This window comes from Typopeltis vanoorti, chromosome 23, assembly GCF_054136105.1.
Source record: "Typopeltis vanoorti isolate ZY-2024b chromosome 23, IOZ_Tvanoo_1.0, whole genome shotgun sequence".
Taxonomy (NCBI): domain Eukaryota; kingdom Metazoa; phylum Arthropoda; class Arachnida; order Uropygi; family Thelyphonidae; genus Typopeltis; species Typopeltis vanoorti.
The window spans coordinates 51012850-51029654 of record NC_143571.1 but is presented as its reverse complement, the minus strand read 5'-3'; positions in this window follow the sequence as shown (position 1 = coordinate 51029654).

The following is a 16805-nucleotide window of genomic DNA, read 5'->3' as shown; positions in this document are numbered from 1 at the left end:
TGTGTGCTTTTTTAATTATAATACGCACTATTAATGTAAAAATAATTATTGTCTGCGGGAGTCACAGAAACCTAGACGAATTATAAGCTATTAATAATTCACTAATAGACGGTAGTGTATAATGAAGTGTACACGTTTATAGTTTTCTGTTAATACAGCTTTATATGATATACTATCAGGATGAAGTCGCAATAAGCGAAACACACGAACACTTCATTCGATATCATTTCACCCAGAGAGAGAGAGATTAGCGACAAAGAGGCAGAATGTTGAACAGATCACACGTGAGGTGAGGGATGAGTCACTAGCTTGGCTCGTTCTTGCTAAACGGTCGTGTACTTCTTTACTCGAATGTTCGTAAGGTGCGTAACTTCGAGTTGGACTACCAAATAAATTTTAATTGGCTAAATATCGGATTGCGTAAGTTGAAGGAGCCTAGCTGAGCTCGAAAGGTGAATAAGTGTTCCGCGAGAAGTTCTCCTGGAATTTGTCATTTTAGTTTTCTAAGCAATTTTTCATGAATAAATATTTTATAGTGGAAATATTCCGAGGAGAATAATATTCGAGAATATGTCGAAAAGCTCAGACCCAGAACGCCTAACAACATCTGTGTATCGTTAATTTTCATACATCGAACCCTTTCAACATTTGGGAAAGGGAATACCGCTGTTTATGACCGGTCATAAAAATTGCCTGCAAGCGGATTATAACAATGGGCGGCGTATCCTCTGTTCTCAAAACTAAAAAAAAAAAAAATAACATCTTTGTTGCAAATATTAGTGACCAATCAGCAAGGAAGTATAAAGAAAAATTTCCGCTGAAATTGAAGATCAAAGTAGTCTGTATCTGGTTCTCAGATCTAGTAATACTGAATACTTTCTTCGCAAGTTCGTATTGTAGGGTGAAAGTTTCGAAACCGTAGTGCCATGATTTTTAAAAGTAATAGGCCTACAGATTTAAATTTTAATATGAATAAGAGACAAGGGACTTCGTTAAATTTTGGTATTAAGAAATCTCTTATTGAAGGTGTTTGTGACACAACAGATAGTGAGTCATCCACCTCCGGCCTACAAAGCGATCTCCAGGATGTACAAAAGGAGGGGGAAAACTACCAGCACCCAGGAGAAAAAGTCTGCATTCACTCGTAAGTACTTATATTATAAATTTTTGGTGATCAGAATGGGATATGTCAATGAAAATCAGCACAAATTAATTTAATGTTTATGGTTAATTATTAATTAATAATAAAAACCAGCTAAATTAATAATTAATAATGAATTAATACATTACAAAATAACCAAGGCGTTCCGTGAAAATTTCAGGATTTGTGAAGTGTTCCACCGCAGGAAAAGTTTGGGAAACGCTGGGATAGACAATGCTTTAGTTAGAAAGACCTATGTTTGAATTTCGTCTAGAAGTGAAGAATCTTTATGTTTTTTTAATTTTTTATTATTTATTTTAAATTATCTATTTTCCCATCATTCCATTCCAGAAAATGGGCAGAAGAACGCACACATTTCACAGATAATAAAGCACTTGCCGCATACCCGTAGCTGTTTCGGCTGTAAATCCAAACAACTGCAGCTTAAGTTCGAATTCGTAAACAGAGGACCTACTGTATATATAAGTATACAACACCCACTTTATTAAGAATCTTCCATCACCAGACTGCTTTTTTTTCTCTCCACTCTCCGTGAAGATACATGTCTACATGATTATCGCATCGCATAGAGAGGCTACGGAAGAAATCTTGAGCAGTATATGTAGCGTAGTTCATTATGGAGTGGTAAGTTACATGCTCCAAAAGAGCATGTACCAGTATTACAAGTAACATTCGCTGTTGAGTGTTAAAAATAGTGCTAGGGGATTTTACTAAGAGCAATTTATTGGCTACAAAATATTACTTGTCCGAGTCCAAAGAGGTTTAGGAGAATTGTAAAAAGGAATAGCATATCACACTTGAGCAAACAATCCCGCTACAACTGTGGTCAACAATATGTCGGATGTATTCATACTCTTGTTCATTTGAGTTCTAAGAACACAGATGACCTATTGTAAACAGGTCATATAATGAACTAAAGTGACGTATATAATGGACCAAAGAGTATCGAAACTGATCAGTTGAAGAAAGTTGTGTGATGCGATGAATCTACATTCCGATTGCAGTATGCTGACAGTAGAACAAAATGAGGTTGTCAAGGGATTTGTTGACTTGTGGGGAAATGGGAACATTGCAAGGCGGCGGAAGTAATATAATGATGTCGATCATGTTTTTCTGGGACATACTTTGTTTTGATACTTGACCAATGACTGAATGCAATATTTCTACGCATTATTCCGGGCCAGGTACATGCATTCCTTCATGTGCCGGCATGTGTACTTGTTTAACAAAGGTTATGTCTAGTCAGATTCGCACATACAGTAATAATTCCAGGAAAATATGTGCCCCTCTCTCTCTCTCTACTTCACTAGCTTATTCAGCAGTTTGATTTGAAGTCCACTGAAACTTTATATTTTGGTTCAGAACGAATCGATCGGTTTCTTTCACTGTTCCACAGTATCATTTAGCACATCCTCTTGTTTTTAGAAGACTGTACTGATATAAGAACGAATCACATGTAGAACTCAGAAAAGATGTGAGGACTTTCTAGAAGATGTATGAGAGCTTCTATCCCATAAGCTGGAAGTTCTTTCGAATATTGCTACACCAGCAGAGGAAGACATCAGTTTAATAGATATACACTTGCGTCATGTCTTTATTGATCTAGTGTAACTGAAACCATTATTAAACTAATCTTTCTTATAGAATTGATGTATTTAGTGAAATAAAATAGCAGCGATTCAGTTAAAATCTAAAAATCATGAAGGATAAATAGGCACTGGTGATGTTTCACCTTTCGTTGTAAGTTACAGTGGAGTTAGTTGCCTTTCAATGGTATTAGAGGATTGATTTTTTTCTTTTTCTTGCTTGTACATCCAACGAGATTGTAGCTTACATATCAGGATTTAGTACTTGTAGATATAGCAGTATGTTTCTGTTGTGTTCAGAATTTAATTTCACACGAACCGAGATGAGGCCACTTCAAACACAGATACCTCTGATACTCACAGCTTTCTATTAAAGATGTTTTCGCATACCTGAAGAAAACATTTGCCTCATTTCAAGCAATTTATAGTGAGTCATAATTTTTTTTTGTTTTTAAATATCCCACAGAGATCAGCTTCAGAACACTGGGATAGGAACCCTCAACAAATATAATCGCTTGACTAATGAAGTATTTTAAAGTGACCCACGTCTTCCCGAAATCATTCTCGGATACAGATGGAAAAAGCGTTACTATGATGCGATGCACCAGGCTCTACCGAGCATTCGGTACACCTCTGCATCAGAAACAAATCTCAAGTAGGAACTGGTTGGAAACAAATTTTAAGAAGGCCGAGACAGACAGATGTAACTCCACTTGTATCAGGGGACTTAGCATATGCCAAGGAACCACTCCTTGTACATTCAGTGTTGCTAACGTAGCATAATGGATCTACTGATATATCCTATTGTTGCTATTCCTTAGACTGCCATCAGCTTGACTGGAGCAGCTCTTCCCAAACTGTGGGCTGTTAGTTTTGTTGAGGAGGCCGTGAAATAATGAAAACAAATTTAAAATGTATTAAGACTAAGTAGATATTTTTTATCTTAAAAGAAAAGTATTTAATTTTTATTATTTCTTTTTTTGTTATTTTTTTTATATTTTAATGGAAAAAATCACACATTGGTGTTGGTTCACAAATTTTGCTTCCTGCGTATTTCGGCGCTTAATGAATATTAGTAAATATATGCTTATTCATATAAGTTTCATTTCAAAGGTATAGTGATAAAAGCACACAAAAAGAAAAGCTTACAAACGCAAAATCTTGCGCTCCTTTTAAAACGGCTAAATTTTTCGCACTTTAAATGAATGTTTCATTGCTAGTGTACACAGCGATGTGTACACTAGCAATGTGTACATTAATAATGTACGCGCCGATGCGCGGGAAAGAAATACGCTTGGTGTGTATAAATTGTATTGAATATAAATACAATAAATATTATAATAATATATGTCTGTATTAGGATTTTTTTTTTTTTTTTTACGATTGGGGACCGTAAAATATATATATATATATATATATATCATATGGATATATGGATCGTGTGTATATATATATATATACACACGATCCATTCCATATCTTGTCAATCCGAGAAGGAGCTAAGCTGTGATTCTTTGCTTTACATTGTGTATAATCGTATCAAATATATGAATATTAGCCATGAACTGTTCTCCAAAGCATTTTCTTGAAGGTGTTAAAATATCTTTAAGATTCTAAACGTGTTTTCGAATCTTAAAATATCCAGTGTTACAGGAACAATTATAAGAATGCAAATAAAATATTATTATACTTAAATTTAGTTCTATTAGACTGAAAGTATAATGCGGTGAGAGGGCGACAATGAATGAGTGCACTTAATGGGAGTCATTGTTTTTTTTTTTTCTTTGACACAGTTCCTCCTAAAATAAAGAATGCGGAACTGAGCTTCAAATACTAACCTAAGGGTAGTACCAGAGGTCGCTGACCTGCCTAAGAACACCCATGCTATTTATGTCAGGGTAGTATGTCAAGCAAAGGTTTCTTCGTCACCGTGTTTACTTAAGGGAAATGGGGGGAGGGAAACAAATATCTTTATCATTTATTTATTATACATATAAAAAAGTTTTCGTATTCTTTGTATGTTTGAAAATGTGTTCACTTTAATCCAAAAAATATGCTACATAAATAATTCTTGCTTTGAATCATATCTACGATGTTTGCAAACATGTTTATGATTTAGAGGCCCGTCAGAGTTTTGTAATGCAGACACTGCTTGGCAAGTTAAACCTGGATTTTGCGAAATAAACTACAGGGTCACCCCTAAGGCGTTTAGAGGATGTATGTATGTATGTGTAATTTTTCTTTCCTTTCTTTCTTTTTCCCCGTGGCAGAACGTTGCATGTAGTTAACATGCACGTGTGTGTGTGCGCGTGTGTGTGAATACACACAGCATGAGCGCAACTGCATCTGTGCTATTATTTGTGGCACAGATGCAAAATACATTATTTCAAAATACGAGTTAGTTATATTACTAGTTTATCACTCACGGGTTTATTTAGATAAAACTATAGTTTGTTTCAACACTGTAATACTGTGAGTTGGCATTATAATAAATCATGAAAAAAAGGGAAGAAAACCCACGTTAGCACTTCTTTATAACACATATCTGTTTATATACGAGGGTGGTCTGAAATGTTCTCGGCCTCACCCATAGATGGCAACACTATCGGCACGATTTTTTTTCTAAATTGGTACATCTGTCATAAGCATCCAGGTGAAATTGCAAGTCATTCTATCAACTAGTTTGTTTTATACAGCTGTCTGAAGCAAAAGTGTTGTCTGTATCCCTTGAAATGGATAAAATTGAGTATCGTGAGGTTATAAAATTCTTTGTAAAAGAAGGTTTAACGCCAAAAGAAATTCATTCGAAGTTCATAAAAGTTTATGAGCCCTCTTCTTCGTTTTCGACGATTAAGAAATGGGCTGCCGAGTTTACACAATTCATTCCAATCACTCACCACTCTATGAGAGAATAATCTAGCCCTCACTCTCTTTTTCATTGCATTCATTCTCAACTTCCAGGTCCTCTCGTCCAATTCCAGTCCCCAACATAAAATTCCACCTACTGGTATCCTGTATGACCCTTTCAGAAGTCTCAGTCATGCAATCTCCTCTTTCTCCTATTTACAAATTTCTACAGTCCATAAATTCTCAATACCTATTATGTCTTCCTAATGCGAAGACATAATAGGTATTCCGCAAATATTACCTTAACACTCTCTCGATTATATCAACATCACTCCAAGTAAGGGTGTATCAAAGTCTTGTAAAGAGGCAAAACGACTTCTGTATCCTTATATGTTAGAGCTCGTTTCAGCATTGCAATTATTCTGAGTTATATTTGCGATCTTTGCTATATGGCCCTTGAACTTCAACCTCCAATCTACTAAAACTCCAAGATTCCTAGCCTGATCAGTTTTTCATAGTATAATCTCACCATTGAATATCTCATTACACAATGTGCATACCTTTACATTTACTAACATCGAACTGAAGCCATTTTCACACAACCAGAATTTCAGCCCATTCAAATCATTCTGCAAGTACAGTATATCAGTCACATTCCTAATTACCCTGCTTTTGCGTCATCAGCGAACAATTGCATGTCACCTGTCAAATCCTTCCCAATGAGCCCAGGGCGGATACCAAAGGCGTGCATGGGTTACCATAAATCTTGAAGACTCACATCCTCATTACTCAGCCATCCTCTTATCTAAACAAATTGGATTATACTAATCCAATTTCATATCCTCTAACTTATGAAAGTCTTCCATGCTGAATTCTCTCAAAAGCTGTAAAGTTTAAAAATACCATGGTGTATCCATTTCCACTTTCTAACTCATCCTTCACATTATCATAAAAGATGAGCAAGTTGCCCAAGCATGACTTTCCTTGAGTAAACGTATGCTTTTCATTGCAAAGTATAGATTCTTTCTCGACCCACTTATGTATGTTACCTCTTACTAACTTTTCCAAAATCTTCACAACCACTCCAGATCTACTGATAGGTCAATAGTAGACACATCTTTGCACCATTCTTTATGTCATAGGATTATCATACATTCTTTCCAGTCCTGTGGAATCTCCCCTGTTCTGAGGTTCAAATTGTTCTATTCTTATTCGGTTTGTGCAATAGCTCCAGGATCGCCTTCTCATACTCCACTTGAGTTTTTTTCATCCACTGAAGAGGTAATAGTGAACTCATGTTGCATAATGCTTCCCGTGCGCTGCCAATATCCTTCTCACATAGTAAACGAGACCATGGGACACAATCTAGCATACATCTTTTCCTTAGTCACGTCAAATTATCACTCTCACCAACTAGAGGCAGAACAGTCACTTCTTTAACTAAAACTTTGCTGACACTCTAACCATATAACCATACCGAACATTCTTTGACCTCGAGTTCCTTCTGTCACATGCTGCCTGAGGAAGTTGTCTCGCAACAGTTCAGTACATTAGTTCATTGTTCTGATAATAAAAATCCCCTCATGATGATTACTCGTTTCTCATCAATATGTTTATTTGGTAATGCATTTCGCCATCCCTAGCAACAAATCTACTAGGCCTGTAACCACACATTACTATGTATGTGGAAAACCTTTTCAGTTGGATGCTAATCAAACTTCCCAGGAGACTGTATGGCAAGTTTAATTTGATTTGCAGCCAAGGAAAAAAGCTTTCTACATCTATTTCGAATCCAGAGAGTTTATATATATACAATATATGTATGCAGAATGTATTATTCTGCATTACTTCAACCTTGGTGTCTCATCTCTTCTGGGTCTACTCTCACTGATGAGACTTCAATAAATGTCAAATCCGGTCTGGGTAGTGACCATTCCCATAATACACAGCATTATGCAGACACATGAAAAGGTGTATACCATTTTGTATCAGATGACTTCAACCTCACTGTTGAAGCCATCTGGAAAATTGTTACTAGTATTGCAGCAATAGCTTTCTACCCTAACTGGACTCATAACATCCAATATAATCAGCAACATACCCCTCCTGTCTATTCTTTTTAAGAATACCATCCCTTTACAACGATGCTCTTAGCATTCGTGTACAGACAAAAGTTACCTGCATGCTGTTTTGTATACTCACTTGTGTAGTCTGTGACCCAGTTGGACAACTTGTAGATATCTAATCGTATCTTATGCCTTACTTAAGTTGATAAGTCCAAACCGGACGAACACAAAACTGCTATTACCCAGGACTGTAGTTAAGATATATGCTATCCCTAAATTCAAGAAAATATGTAAAATCAGAATGGAGTTTTTAAGGTTGCGATACAATTTTTCCAGTTTTTTTCCACCTTCCAAACTCACTGCTCCAAGCATTGCTTAGTAGGTTACGACGGCCTTGTTCTTTCCTAATTTCCATAATAATACACATTCCTCGTCGTTGGTCACTCTTTCGCAGATTCTGACCCTTCCTTTCATTGTAATTTAGTTACTCTATTTTAGGCCTTATACCAATTAATAATTTCTCCACTCATGACACCAAATACATTCAAGTGCAGACTGTCCCTCTCATACAAATCCATTCTTCCTTCAAACTGATTCCACCCACCCAAATACTCACAACCATTGTTACATAGCCCACGCCTCGAATTGCCATCATAGCCCTTTTTACTTCCGTTACCATATATCTAGGTAATATATTTTCATATCCTCTCATACTGTATTTACCAGGAAACAAATCATTTGTTTTTGCCAGAACCACAATTCGTTTTACTTTTCTTTTCTGCTTTTCAGTTATATTTGTTACAATTTTGATTTTAGCACCCAGAAAACTCGAAGTAGTCATACAGTTGTCAATTGCATGTATTATGATTGAATTCCCATACCCAGAGGCGTAGTTAGGGAGGGGCGGCACTTTGAACTTTTGCAGTTAATTCTAAAATACATCTCGAGAATTTATTTCCAAATATTGTAATACTACTACGAATTTTCCTCACAATTGCTGTAAGTATTGCTAGTTGTGAGAGGAGTTTTCCTAAATTAAAATGATTATGAATTACCTACATTACTATGAAATAGACTTCGCCAATATCATCGACGATTTTCCTAACAGAAAAAAAGCAAGAAAAATAACATTTTAGATTGTCGAAATTAAGGTTTTACTTCAAAAATAAACAGTGTTTTAATTTATTTCCCTATACGTGGTTTGACTTTTTGTAGTATTTTTGGTGTGTATTGAGAGGGGTGGCATACTCAGGGACTGCCCCGCGCGGCAAAAGCTCTAGCTACACCACTGCCCATACTACACAATATCCTTCTTTTTTAATCGATTTTATCTACGTGTTTGTTATGGAATTGCGTAGACTGTCATCTCCAAACCCGAAAATGGTACTAGTTGGATTCTACTCTTCCATGAATTTGACTACTTTCCTAAGATATTCAAGAGAAAGTATTCCTTGTAGTTTCCTGCACAGGTTCCCCATGAGGTGTTGCCCTGAATCATTGATTAATGGGTGTTGGTCATCCTTTAAGGTAGAAGCTGAAGATGACAGCCTTGTTACAGATGAAGAGGAAATTACATATTCAGTCTCTTCATATCTATATGGAGTAGAAACAAGCAGTGTTTAGTTGCAAGTGGCAAAGAGACAGTGTCCAGGATATAGGGGATAATCGCTTCATTTACAAGGAAGTCAGATGTGCATATTCTAAGGTACCTGGGATGATGCAAGAAGAGACAAAGATCTAATTCTCTAAGTAGGAATTTATGGAGTTTAGAAGTGGGATGAAGACTCCAAGGATGTGTTTGAAGACAGACATGAGAGAGTGGTTTCGACCTCGAGAAAAGTTTTCTTGAGGTCGAAAGGAGTGGTAATGAGGCTTCAGATAACAAGCCTCATCAGTAGGTTCATCAGTTTCCAGAGGTAATATCAATATTAATATCTGGAAAGGCTTTTATCAAAATTATCATGTGTAAACGGCTGTTTGCACCTGATAATTTTGCTCTGGGAGTTTTCAGCAATTGCCATTTGAAGGTTTTGTACTTTAGGAACTGGGTCATAAGGTCACCTGTGATTCTTATTCTTTCCCAGCTCCATGTAAGAAAGATAAGGTATTGGTCAGTTGTGTGATTTGTTTGAATATTTTTTTTTATGTTGCTCTCATCCACAAAAGGTTATTTGCAAACCTGTATACATTTTGTACTGTGGGTGAGCTAAGGATTTTTTTTATTTTTATCAATTGTATATATATATATTTTAAATTATTTTTTTTACAAGTCTGGAAACCCTTTTCTAGAGTAAGCCACTTCATGCCTTCAATAAGTGGGATAGGTGTTGGTCTCACACTGGACAATGAAATTCCACTGTCACCTAAATAAAGAAATGAACCACAAATATCAATGTCCACAGCAGGATTTGAACCAGCATCCTGTTAGTTGGAGAGAGAGAGTATGCTAACCACTCAGTCAACAAGGCTGGCATTTTTGCTAACTGATCCTTACTTTGCCCAGTGCAACTAAAACACAACAGCCTGAAGTACCTAGGTGTGTACCGTCTTTGATGTGACTGCAATGTTACTTATTGCAGACAAACAGAAAAATTGAGTTTGTATGGAAACACATGTTAGAAGCATCACCTATGGTAGAACCAAGGCCTCAGCTCTATTCAATCATGTTCTTAACTCTGCTAATCCTGATGATCAAGTCCCACACATCAATTGAGATATATCAGAATTCACATATAGAAGCTTGGAAGAAAAATATTGAAATCAACAGAAACTGTTCTCAAACCTATTCACCTTCTCATCTCTCTGCTATTCAAGTATGGCATACACAAGAGCACGACTACGTTCATGTGCTCAATAATACACCTAGATCCAAAATTTCTTCAAATGACACCAACCCATTTTTAATATGACAGTTGTATTCACAATGTTTAGTGTAATTTCTCTGATTTTTCACTATTGCTTCATGTTTAGGCATCTCATGAAATCTTCTAGTAAGAGGAAACTGGTTGTGGCATTTTAAAAAAATAAATAGATCTTATTCTATTATTTGTTCTCCATCGACTTTATAGTCATAAAAAGTATTTCCGATGGGAAATCCTGTGTGTGTGTGTGTGTGCGCGCGTAATGAACATTCAAAATTGAGTATTGAAGTTTTGAAAAGGTTGAATGTCACATAAGTAACCCCTTCTGAAAATTTTCCACTACTAGCAGTCTCATCTCTATTCACTGCCTGATGAGACATCGATAAGCTCTCTGTTATCAGGTTGATATTTGAAAATACTCTGGATGAAATCTCTTTTCTAAGAATGCATCTGTTAAATCTTTAAAAATGTCACTCATTTCTAAAGACCTAACAGAAAGAATACATTTATACCATCCATAAATCTGTTGATTCCATAAAATTAATGCTGAATATTTGTTACTAAATTCATTGCATTTTGGATTACACTGCATGGAGATGCCATTCTTAATTATTGTCAAATTCCTGACATGTATCTTCAAGGTGTGTACAGAATATGACAGTACTACATAAAGAACTTACATCGTTACTAACTTCCTACCAACAATTTTGCTCCAAATCAATCTGTTGCCCGTCAAGACTCCAAAATTATCTGATCTTATATTTCTGTCTTCTAAGGCACTTCTTACTGTATCAATCCACCTATATCTTAGTCTTCCTCTAGGTGTTTTTCCTGATAGCCTGGCAGAGAACACTTGTTTTGGTAATCTTTCCTCTCCCATTCTGTTTAAGTAACCATACCACCAAGATTAGCTCTGCTAACATATTGCTGGATGCTAACAATGTCAAGTTCTTATCTAATATCCTCACATGTATATATCTAATTTAGTTTTTTGACTAATTTCTATCTTATTCCATATAAATTTATTCAGTTGACTTCCTACTATATCAGCTTTGCTGATTCTGTTGTCTATTTCCATATTTAATTTACCATCTTCACTAAAACTCGATTCCCTGACTAAATTGAATAACAACAGTTATTTAATTTAGTTAAGGAATCTTGCAGACTTGTACTGGATTTATTTAAAAGTATATCATCTATCTATCTATTATATGTTTACTATATGTTCACTGGGTAACTACAGATGCCGTATGGTCACTCCGATGCTTGGTGATGTGCCACACCAGGCTCGCCATGTAGTCCTGTTGTTTGCTTTTCTGATGGCCTCAACTCTGTGAAGATCAGTCACTCTACACACACCATCCACCCATCCATCTCATTGAGGGTCTATCCCTTCCTCTTTTTCCAGGAACTTTACCTTCTATTTCTGTTCTGAGAAGTCCCCCTTCCATGTGTCCAAAATATTTTAATTTTCTTCTGTCAATATCCTTAAGGAGCCTTAAATTTCTACAGATCTTTTCTAACACCCATTAATTTGTATGCCTTTCAGTATATGATATCCTCAACAGCCTTCTGTAACACCGCATCTCAAAAACAGATATCTGTTTCTTATCTGAAACATCCATAAGTCGCTGTTGGAAAAACAACTGCATCCAAAATCCTCAACTTTGTTCCCATGGAGATAGAGCCATCCTTCCAGATTTTAGACAGGTCTCTGACTGTTTTAGCCATTCCTAACCTCCTTCTGATGTCTTCTGAACAGCAATTCTTCACATTAATAATGGATCCTAGATACTCAAAAATTGCTGACTTCCTCAATTCTTACTTCATTAAGCTTGTTTCTCAAGAGCTTTTCTGTTTGTATTTCCTTTGAGAACCATAATCTTTGTCTTGCTAGGATTGAGTTGAAGTCCTCTGTTATTACTGATCTTGTTAACTTTATCAAGAATTAGTCCTAGTTTTTCCATGTCGTTACAAAGGAATACTATATCATCAGCATACCGTAGATTACTGATCAATCTACCTCCTATCCTAATTCCTGTCCCGAGCTCATCCAATGCTTCATGCATGATGTCCTTTGCATATATACTAAACAAGTGAGGAGAAAATAAACATCCTTGCCTAACTCCTTTTCCAACTTGAAGCCAGTCAGTCAATCCAATACCTGTTCTTACTATGCCCTGTACAAGTTAGCTATCAACCTGATAGTGTTGAGGAAAACCCATTCTTTTCATTACTTCCCACAGTTCAACACAGTCAAAAGCTTTAGAGTAGTCTAAGAAACACATTACAGAGGGAGTCTGAATTCTTTATATTTTTCTATAATCTAAGGCAAAGGATCTGATTTCTGGTGCCCTTACCTTTCCTAAAACCTGCTTGTTCCTCGGGCATCTCTGCCTCAATCCTATTTAGCATGATCTTCAATAAAATTTTACTTGCATGAGATATTAAACTAATTGTTCTATAGTTCTTGCACACCTTCATATCATTTTTCTTAGGTAGTGGTATGAAAACCGACTTCTTTCAGTCTCTAGGCCACGATCCTGTCTCCCACATCATTGGTAATCAATCTATGAAACACTCTTATCCCTCTATCCCCTATGGCTTTAATTAACTCTGCTGGGATTTCATCTGAACCTGGGGCCTTATTGCTGTTAAGCTGCTTAACTGCTCTTTCAACTTCATGCCAAGTGGAGGAGGTTCCAAATCAAAATTTTCCTGGTGAGAGGGCTCCGCATTTTCTTTATCCACTCTGCTGTTAAGTACCTCACAGTATTTTTTCTTCATCTGTTTTTGATTCCAACTCTTCTGTTAGTAATGCTCCATTCCTATCTTTGATGACATTCAATTTAGGCTTAAACTTGTGCTTTGAGTATATCACCTGCATAAAATAAACAGCTGATATTAACATCTCCAATTTTGATATGTTTAATACCACTTTCCTTCATAACGTGATCCATATAGATGATGAATAACAGAGTGGATAATGTACATCCTTGTCTGACACCAGATTTAACATTAAACCATCTTTCTGTACTTACCTTCAATTCTAACTGCTGACTTACAACTCAAATAAAGTCTAAGTATTGCTTTTATATATATTATTATCCCATGGTATTATTACACCAGATCATAGATATCGAATTCATGTATTTTATACAGCACCTTTTCTGGATTGTTATAAAGTTCACATTTAGAAATATTCATACAATTTAGTAAATGCATTGGTGATGCTTCCTTGATGTTACAGATGGGGGAAGACTTTTATGGAAGTTTAGCAATGGCATAAAAGTCTTCCCCATCTGTAAAATCTGTAACATTGAGGAAGCATCACCAATGCATTTACTAAATTGTATGAATATTTCTAAATGTGAACTTTATAACAATCCAGAAAAGGTGCTGTATAAAATACATGAATTTGACCTCAATAAACTGGTGTAATAATATCATGGGATAATAATAATAATAATAAAAATTGCTTGATATAATGCTCCATTAACACAATATAACTGCAGCATTTTGAATAGCTTTTCTCTTGGCACCTTGTCATATGCCTTTTGCAGGTCTACAGAACTTAAATACAGATCTTTATTACATTTCAACTATTTGTCATAAAGTGAAAATCTAATCCTGACACCCTTTATATGTCAGGAGTCCAGCTTGTTCTTCATGAACCTTCCCTTCCACAATCCTTTTCAACCATTTCTCAAGTATACTTGCATAAATCTTACCAGGAACACTCAGTAGAGAAATACCTCTATAATTCTTATTCGTATTCAGTTTTATTTCCTTTTTTATATATGGGCACTATAAGAGCTCTACTCCAATCATCTGGAATTCATCCCAATGTCCAGGACTTCGGAAATATGCAGTGCAGCCACTGTAACTTTTATACCTCCATACTTGAGCATTTCTGGTTCAATATCATCTACTCCAGTTGCCTTTCCACATTTCAAGCCTTTGATGGCTTTTTCTACTTCAAGTATGGATATGTATTCCTGACTGCATGCCTGGTCAGTGTTTTTTATCACTGTGCTGTCACTGATTGTTTTATTTAGTGGAATTACCGAGCGAGCACATTGCAAGAGTATATCATCCAGGTGGTGATATTGCAGGAATGAAGGAACCAATAGCCTTATACGGGAATTAAGGTGAATGAAACGGAGTGAATAGTATATTACAAAAGCTTAATGTGAACACATCTATGGGACTGGATGGTATACCAGCTCGGGTCTCACGTGAAGCTGCAAAAGAATTGTCAGTGGCCTTGACCATTTTGTTTAATTTGAGTCTCGGGTCTGGGTTAGTCCTGAGGGTGATGGAAAGAGGGGAAAATAGTACCACTGCATAAAGGAGGTTCTAAGACTGCTGTTACAAATCACCAACTGATTAGCATATCAGGAATCATTGGCAAGGTTTTGGAAATATTAGTCAAGAGAAAAATACAGGAATGGATAGATGGTAACAGGATACTGTATGGGGGACAGCATGGTTTTGTGAAGGGTAGATTATGCCTCAGTAACTTGCTCACGTTTTATAACACAGTGACGGCTGAATTGATTAATGGTAATGGGTTTACAGCTAGACCTAGCTAAGGCCTTTGACAGGATACCACATGGAATTCTAATCAATAAACTGCAGCATGTGGGGATGGATATAAGGTTGGTGAGATGGATAGGAGGGTGGTTGAAGGAGAGATATCAGAGAGTAGAGTCCAAAAGACGGCCTGTGACTAGTGGTGTGTCGCAGAGTTCTGTTCTTGGACCACTACTATTTAATTTGTTCATTAACGATATCGGAAAGGATCTGAGAGGAACTATTCATTTGTTTGCTGATGATGCAAAGTTGGGTAGAGCAATAGTGAATGTACATGATGTCAAAATTTTGCGGGGTGATTTGGATAGATTGGAGGACTGGGCTAAGGAGAATGGATGTCAATTTAATGTGGCAAAGTGTAAGGTTATGCATTTTGGGGTGAAAAGATTAGCAGCAGTATACCACATTGGTAGAACTGTACTCAAGGAGATTGACAAGGCCAGGGATTTGGGAGTGTTGGTGGATAGGGAGTTGAAGTTTAGGGGGCACATTGCAAAAGTGGCCAAATCAGCTCATTAAATCACTTGGTTATTGAAGAATACTTTGATGAGCAGAGACAAGCAAGTTATTGTTCATCTACATCGAGCCTTGATAAGACCCCCATCTTGACTACTGTGCTCAGATCTGAGTGCCAGGGTTTCTCCTTGATGGGGAGGAGGTAGAGAGGATCCAGAGGCGAGTGACCAAGATGACAGCAGGTCTATGGAATGAACCTTATGAGAACAGGTTGAAGATTTGTGGGTTGCAGAAATTGGTTGATAGGCAGAAAAGGGGTGATATGATTGAGACATTCAAATTACTGAAGGGTTTCTATAAGATTAATTCAGAGGATATTTTTCAGAACAGGTTTGGTGGTGGGAGGACTAGGGGCCATCCATGGAAACTAGGCTAGAGTGTGGTTAGCAAAGGTGCTAGAACTAGGTTTTTTACTTGAAGAGTGGTGAATGAGTGGAATAAGTTGCCAGAGTCTGTTGTGGGTGCAATGACTGTAAATAAGTTCAACGCAAAGTATGATAGATACTGTGTGGAAGCAGAATAGTTGTTCTTGACAAGATGTTTAGGGCCTCTCTCGATGAGTCTAAGGACTCCATGGAGTTGCCCGTAATAATAATAATAATTTAGCAACTTGTCAAAGTAATTACTCCATACATCAAGGATATCTTTTTTTCCAGTTTTTATGTAGATAACGAATAACATTATCTACATAAAATCTCATCTTTATCATCTATAATTCCTTTTACAACACTCTTTTCTTCATTTCTGAGATAACCAGAATATCTTGCCACCATCTTGATATTTACTTTCTATGTTCTTACCATTCTCCCTATGACTTTTGTTTAGCTAGTTTTACAGTGTTTAGCTTTCTTACATTTGGCTCTGTATTCTCTAAGAGCACATGACTTATTTACCAGGAACTTTTGATATACTTTTTTTCTTCACTGTCTCTTTAACTTCCTGTGTCCACCATGGAGTTCTGATTTCTCTATCCTTGCAGACAACCTCACCATGTCTCTCGGGCAGAAACAATCAATGTTTTCTTCAGGATTTGCCACTGACTCTCAAAAGTTCTCAAACTCTTTCATTTTTTCTTGAATAATGTTTGTGTATTTTAGTTTACAGTTCACATCTGTGAGCTGCTCATCTTTTATTCACTTTAAAACTTTCTTATATGTTCTGATTTTAAATA